Below are 8,479 nucleotides of genomic sequence, written 5' to 3' on the forward strand. Positions count from 1 at the left end.
ACTTGTTTTGCTGGTTCAAATCTTAGGAGCTTAATTTTTGATTAGCAGTGCAATGTTCAATTATAAATAGTTGGATTTTGATATGTGTTAAGTCTCATTATGGTGAAATTTGTATCTTTCCTTGCTAATAGAAGGAAGCATAATGGATGATTATTTTTTATGCTATTAGGGGGTTGATTTATGATTCAATATAGGATGTTTGCATTTTAGAAGTTAACTGCTTCTTTCTGACTTACACACAAAGTGATGAAGGAATTCAAGTGTTAATTGCTTAATTTATATAATTTGTTGCTGGAATATATATGTAAGATATAATGTATGACCGAAGGTGCCTCTGCTTTGGACATGTGCATTATTAATTTTTTTTAATAAAATTGTACAAATGCTCCGATTGTACGCTTAAACTGGAGCATATGTTTCCACAAATGCTCCGGTTTTCTCCTATCAACTGGAGCATTTGATCTATTCTAGGCATCTAAAATACATCAAATGCACCGGTTTTAAGCACAACCGTAGCATTTGATAAACTAAATGCTTCGGTTTTCAACCAGAGCATTTGTGAAATTCTCAAATGCTCGTATGACGTCTGCTACGCGTCAAATACGGAGCATTTGTGGGCTTTTTAACCGGAGCATTTGAGTATTTTTCTACTAGTGATGGGGTGTAGATTTCATGGGCCCGCTCCCTTCCTCTTATGGGAACAAGTATATTTTGGTTGATGTGGACTACGTCTCCAAATGGGTGAAGGCTCTTGCGTCTCCCACTAATGATGCTTGTGTGGTTAGTAGATTCTTCAAGAAAACTATTTTTCCTCGCTTTGGCATTCCACGGGTTTTAATTAGTGAAGGAGGTAAACATTTTCTGGAGAATAAATTTGAAGCTATGCTTAAGAAGTATGGTGTGCATCATAGAGTGGGACTTTCATATCATCCACAAACTAGTGGCCAAGTGGAGGTTTCTAACCGTGAGATCAAAATTATCCTAGAGAAGACGGTTGCGAGAACGCGAAAAGATTGGGCTGCTAAACTTGATGATGCATTATGGGCATATAGGACAGCTTTCAAAACCCCTATAGGTACCACCCCCTATCGTCTTGTTTATGGGAAAGCATGTCATATCCCTGTTGAGTTAGAACATCGTGCATTCTAGGCTATTAAGAGCCTCAATTTCTACTCTCAAATGGTGGGTGAGAAGAGACTCCTTCAACCTACTGAGCTTGATGAGCTTCGTCTTGATGCTTTTGAGAGTTCTAGATTGTACAAGGAGAAAACTAAAAGATGGCATGACAAAGGCGTTGTGCGCAGAGAGTTCAAGGAAGGATTTGGTTCTTCTTTTTAATTCTTGTTTGAAGCTATTTCTTGGTAAACTTCGTTCATGGTGGTCAGGTCCATTCAAAGTTTGTAAGATTTTTCCTTATGGTTCAGTGGAGCTTTGGAACCGCCAAGATGGCACTTTCAAGGTTAATGGCCACAAATTGAAGCATTACCGAGCTGGAGATCCTATTGCTGAGAGAGTTGACATCATACTCTATATCCCTTCCTCTTAGTTATAATTGAGGAGGTCGAGCTAATGACCTTAAAAACTAGCGCTTATTGGGAGGCAACCCAATTTCCTTATTTTTCATTTTTTTTTACTTCCTTTTTTATATTATTTAATTTTTTTTTTAGAAGTGTTTTTGGAGTGAAAATTTTCATATGTTGGAACACTACTGCAGGCGCATGGAAAAAGAGGCTAAACTGCGACCAAATCGAAGAAAAAACGATCACTGGGCACCGCCCGGGTCGGTCGGGCGAAAATCGCCCGGGCGGGCCCGCACGACAACATCAGCTAGGCAACAAACGAAAAAAATTCTAAGGACAAAATTTTCGCCCGGCCAGGTCGGGCGAAAACCGCCCGAACGGGTGCGCAAGCAACGAGCCGAATGGGAAAAATCACAAATGCGAAAAAAGACTAAGGAAAAAATTCATCCCGGGCGGTCGGGCGAAATCCGACCGGTCGGGCGCGACGCAGCAGATCCGATAAACCCTCGATTTGTTTCATTAATTCTTTCATTCTCTTTCCAACTCTCACACCCACTTCATCTTCTTCCTCTCACTCTCTCTCTCTCTCAAAACCCTAACCCCAATTCTCTCCTTCGTCACCATCTACACTCTTAAATTTCTCCATAATTCTTAATCCTTCCCTCATCCTCAATAATTTCCCCATCTTAATTCAAATTTTTTTCCCCCTCACTCCCTCTCCTCTTCCTTCTTCTTCTCCCTCCTCCTTCTTGGGTTTATTGAGTAAAGGTTTGATTTTTATGGCAATTCTTGTTAGATTAACCTTGAAAATTGCGTTCTTACACTCCATGGTGCCTTATGAGATGATTTTAGTAAAGTTTTTCTGAAATTCTCACTGTTATAGCTGAGTTTTTGCAGGATGACATTGACATAATGACATGATGACACGACGACTGTGACATAAAGACGCGACGGAGAGTTACAAAGGTAAAGTCAGTCGGAGTACGAGTAACGGATTGTCTGAAAATGGAAGGAGTTTAGCAAGGCATTAAATAAGCCGTGAGATCCGTCAGTGAAGAGTAAATTATACAAAGGTGGAAAAGAGATTGCAACGTTGGAGTATAATTAGGAAGATCTCCTATAATCAAGCTACCGTTACCATTGTAATAGATTTAGAATTTATTAATGTATTCGTTGTAAAAAAGCCAAAATAAGAAAAGGCATACAAAAGAGAAAAGCATATAGATAGGACTACGGAACACTTTTCGTACTAAGAGAAAAATAGCAACGTAATTTGTAACAATTGTCACTAACCTATAGCGACAGTCAATAATAGTGGATTGGTGGATCTACATCCACCCGCGGTTTTTACCCATCTTCATTGGGGTTTTCCACGTCATCATCTTTGTGTGTTCATCCCCTTTGACCCCCATTGCATTCATTCATTGCATTATCTTACATATAATCGATCTGGTTGAATCGTCCCAAACTTTAATTTCGTCGTAAGAGATAAATTTTAGCATAAATAATTTGGCGCCCACCGTGGGGCATAACCAGACCAACTACTGTTCAAAATCCATCAAATGGGAGAAACACTAAATCTCGATGAAATGCAGAGGCAATATGAACAAATGAGAACATAAATGCTCGAAATGAAGCAAGCTAATGAGCGGCTAGCTACCGACTTCACGACATCGCAAGAAAGGATTTAAAAATTGCAAGGGAGTTAGCATCGTCCAAAGCTTCGAAGGTCCGACGTCGCACTAATTTGAACGACATCCCCTATATGAGGGACTTCTCTGAGTCAGACGAGGATGAGCCTGAAAATGACGATGAGCCTGAGGGCGAAGAGCCCTTAAATAATGAAGGGAACGACCAGGGAGAAGGAGAAGCAAATCTTATGGCAAAGCGCATGATCCAGATCGAAAAGCAGAATAGGCGTTAATGAAGCTCATGTCCAGCTCCCCGGGGCTCCAACGGCAAGCATTGTGGAGCATTCTGACGGCTATGCAGAGTCACTGTTCGTAGAAAGGATCGCGAGGGTCGTGCTCCCCAAAAAGCTCAATCTGCCTACCCTCGCTGCTAATTATGACGGTTCGACTGATCCAGGCGAGCATGTCGCCCAGTACAAGCAGCGGATGTGGCAAGCGTCAATTCCCTGGCATTTGGTAGAAGCTCGTATACGCAAGTCTTTTGGAGCCGCGCTCACTGGTCCTGCCCTCAAATGGCTCGGATCCCTCAAGCTAGGAAGCATCGACAATTTTTCCACTCTGGTCAAGAAGTTCTACGAAAAGTTTGAAGGCAGTCGTAGCCTAGAAAAGAAGGACGAGTGACCTATGTGGCGTCGTCCAAGGGCCTAAAGAATCTGTTCGTGATTATTATAATCGCTTTCATAAAGAAATGATTAGCATTAAAGATCTTGATACTAAGACTGCTATTGAGTGTTTCAGGAAAGGATTTATTCTGCGATCAAAACTCTACGATCGTCTGACGAAGTATCCATGTCAAACGTGCGAGGAAGTCAAGTCACGAGCGTTAGCACAGACGAGGCTGGAAGAAGACGATGCCATCCTGAATACCATATCAACACGTCGTGCACCAGAAAATCCCAACGACCGGAAGGCTTTCGCCCCCAAAAAGAATAATTGGCGAAACCATCCCCACAGTCGCTCAAATCAGGTAAACAATCTTACTGACATTGTTGATAGTGCAGTTAACGACACAAGGACAGAATCACCAGTCTTCCCAGATATTGACTATTATGGATTCTCCGTCGACGTCGGAGGCGTCGTGAAGGCCTTGACCAAAATCGGAGAACCCGCCCGTTGGCCAAAGAAGAGTGATCGATCGGAGACGCAAAAAGATCAGACGAAGTGGTGTCAGTTCCATCATGATCATGGTCACAAGAAGGAGGAATGCATTGCATTGCATTGCGACGCGAGGTCGCGTTCATGCTCAATAAGGGGCACCTCAAAGATCTACTAAGAGACAAAGGCAAAGCATCCTTCGAAAGGAATCCTGCGCAGTCCGCCCCGCCAGCGTCGCCAACGCACGTGAAGGTAATTAACGTTATTTCTGGTGGATCTGATGTATGTCGACTAACTTACTCCGCAGCCAAAAGGCTAGCAATAGATGACACCCCCTCGTCCGCCATTTTTAAGCACTAGTAGAAAAAACCTCTTTTGCTACATTACAAATGCTTGTGTTGTTTTAACAACCCGAGCATTTGATAAGTTTTTGCAAAATTAAAAAGAAACATTCACAAACGCTCGGGTCTTTAAAAACAACCCGAGCATTTGACTAATTTAATACTTTTTTTTTTGGAAAGGAATTTAATATTTTTAAAAATAACCCGAACTATTCCCCTCTAATCTCTGTTCTCTCTCTTTTCCCTCTCCACTCACTCTCATTCTACTTCTCTTTCTCTCTCTTCCCCTCTTCACTCACTCTCGATCTGCTTCTCTTTGCATGTCCATGAAGAGCATTGCTGCATCCTGCCGCCGCTGATGAATAACCAAATTTTCAAGCCTTCTCTCACGAACAGCAGGAGGTAGAATCGTTCGTTGATGTCGCTAGATCTGAAGGTAACCCTAATTCTTGCTTTCTCTCTCCTTGTTCTCAGATATGAAGGTAACCCTAATTCTTGCTCTCTTTCTCCTTGTTCTTAGATCTGAAGGTAACATTGACTTTCTATTAGTGCATTTTTTTAGGTTTTGCCAATTGATTCTTCATTTATTTTGTTTAATTCGTGAATATCAGTTTGCATTACTTGACTTTCTCTACATATTTTAACAGTCAGCCGAATTGATCATTTATTCGTAAAGTATTTATATAATTAATTGATACTTTATAACTTGCCGAAACTAAACTTTTAGTTACCCTGATTTATCCAATTCAAAGTACTCATAGGAGTAGGCGTAGCTAAGTTTTGTGTTTTTGCCTTTAATTGTATATGCCTTAAATCAGATAAGCTTGCAAGATAGGGAAAGATTTAAAAGTAGAAAATTATGCAGAATTATATTCATGTACCGTGCCGAGATAAGATTAGCCAACGAAAACAATCATGAAAGATAAAACTTTAATGGTGCAAGTGATTATGCTAATTTAAGAGTGATACATGGAATAAAATGGCGACTATAATTCCAGCGTGACTAAAAACTGATCATTAAAACAGGAAGGAAACAATTAGGCATCTTACTAGCAATTCCAAAGCAAATGGCACCACAATACACAAGTAATCCGTCATAATTAAAAAAGTGATCATTGATGGAAAAGCGAAACAATTTCACCTCACCAAAAATGACAGATAATTCACGGTGACTAAAGATGATCATTAGTTCAAAAGGGGGACAAGTAATCCGTCATAACAAATACTTTGCGTATGTTTTAGGTTTCGTGACTTGATTCTTATAAACTTGTATGATTTTTGGTCGTGAAGTTATCAATCTAATTTATGAAGTATTAGGGATTTTGATGTTTGATTTCGAAGATGTTTGATTTTTCGATGGTTTACTGGAGTTTGTGGGACTTTGACTGAATTTTGATTTTGATGATGATATCACTTTGAGCAAATATCAGTTTGCCATGCTTGACTTTCTCTACATATTTTAACTTTTTATATAGACACAAACAAGATGATTTGATGGCTCTCGTCTTATAAATCTTATTTCATCGAGACCTAAAGTTGGAGAACACTTTACTGGATGGAAGTCCTGCTCCTCGATTAAGATATGTGACTTCGGCTACTCAAAGGTACCACATATGATTCTACAACATTGGCTTTCTTTATATTGTCACATATGAGTTTGTGGAGATTTGTGTTGATACAATTGTATTCATGTTATGCTTCTTATGATTTATATAGATGCTTCACTCATGTTATGGAAGATTTAGATCACTTGTTTCTCATGTCTTAGTTTAAGGTATCCGTCATAGTTAATAATGATCACTTGTTTCTTGATGGACTATGACAGCTGCTGCTCCAGCAGTTCATATGACAGGAGTACCCCCTTCCGATATGAAGAAGAAGAGAGGAAGGCCCTAGGAAGTATGGCCTTGGTGGTGCTGTGGCGGCTGCATTATCGCCAATGCCGATTTCGGCTTCAATTCCTCTGATTAGAGACTTTTCAGGCTGGAAACAATATAGAGCAAGGCCTTTTTAGATAATAAAGAAGCCATATTAAGTGGAGTTTGAGAGTTTAGGTAATAGTTTTTACATCTCTTTTAAATAATTACTTTTTATTCTATTTTCCTGCAATTTTTTTTTGGTTGATGTGTTAGATGATCGATGTTGACAATTCTATGGATACTATTAGGTCATCACCATCATCTTTGCTGACCGCAGAGATGTGACTTTTAGCTCAAAGAGGCATATTCATGAAACTGTGGTAAGAATTTCGTCATTCACTATTACTTAATGAATCTTGCAAGCCATATGGCAGATTTAGTTTGGGAACTATTTGGTTTATTGTATCGGCGATGGACTCAAGTTGTGCTCTCAGGTCTTGAATTATGCTTACTTATTCATGGATTTATATGAAAAGCTTATAGTTGATAGTCTATATCTAAAAGCAACCTAAGGTGATGTTTTATATGTGGCTTGTGTTCTCCACTACACCTCTCATGTTTATGGAAACTAAGGTATTCTGCAATTCTTTCTTGATTAGTGGTAATTCTTTTGTTCCATGTCCTTTATGCTACATGAGTGAAAGTAGGTTTGCTTTCTAAGTTGAAATCCTGCCATGTAGCTATTATGTTGGTTGAGTTACAGTCCTTGATGTTTGAATGACAGTTAGATTTCTTGGTGTTTGATTGCTTGTTAAGAAAGTTGGAAAATGGTTAAAGTATACAAGGAAAGTCGAGGCTATCAGGTTAGGTACAAGCCGTCCACACCTAAGTCTAGTTTCTTTCACCGTACCCAGAAATTAAACTGAAATAAAAGGATATTTGGAAATAATACTGCGTGAAATTAGATAACATAATCATATCTATTGCCTATCCTTTTCATCGTCCCAAATTTTCAATGTGTCTTAACAATCAATTTTTGGAACTTGGGTATATATGAGCTGGTGCTAACAATAATATGCTTTTATCTCATTCTGTAGTACAATTTAGTTAACTTGAATGCAATAAGTTAAGCTTGGTGATAGAAACACAACATGTTAATTCCCAGCATCATGACTTAAAAGAAGGAAAAGGTAATTCCTTGTCTGGCAATTTATTTTATTTGATAACCTTGTCTCCACATGTCAATTTGATTTGCATTTTCAACCAAGTCCTTCCCAGATATCCGTCTGCATGTGTGTGTGCTCAGAGAATCACAAGAAACAACTTCACAGTCTGCATTATTGCTTTTGTGGCTTGCTAGTTTAAGTGTGACATAGGTTTATTTGTTTTTCTACCTGTTTTACTTCTAGTTGCTTGAAAATTGGCTCCCCAGTTTTAACTTTTGAGTAGTTTTATTCTGAAAGGGATGTGTCTTCATTTAGAAAAAGAGTTAGGCTTTAACGTAATGACGAATATGACTATTAAAGCCTGCAAATACTAGGGCGGCAATGTTATGGCAGCTATGTCTAATACCTACTGGGTAGCTACTATCTCCTCTAACTAACTAGCTGCCTTCCCTCTTGAGCTAACAAAAAAACTAGGGTATATTATGTATACAATATCTTTTCAGGATTCAGCTTAAGCACATGATTGGTGATATTGCTCCTAGTTTGCTATTGGTGATTTTTTTTCCCCTTTATAGGTGCGATGATGTTGCTACTGCTTGATATTAACATGGATTTGAAGATAAGTCATATTATTGAGTTAAAGATGCAAACTCTCTGGAATTTCATGCAAAGCCACTAGCAAACATGGTCGATAGAGCATATGGTGGTGGCACTATGGAAAGTGATCCTCAAACAAGGCTGGCCTTACTTGACAAAATAATTCCACGTGGTTTTTTTTCGGTTATGCTGTTAATACGATGTGAACCG

Source organism: Beta vulgaris, chromosome 1 (genome assembly GCF_026745355.1).
Source record: "Beta vulgaris subsp. vulgaris cultivar EL10 chromosome 1, EL10.2, whole genome shotgun sequence".
In the NCBI taxonomy this organism is placed as follows: Eukaryota; Viridiplantae; Streptophyta; class Magnoliopsida; order Caryophyllales; family Amaranthaceae; genus Beta; species Beta vulgaris.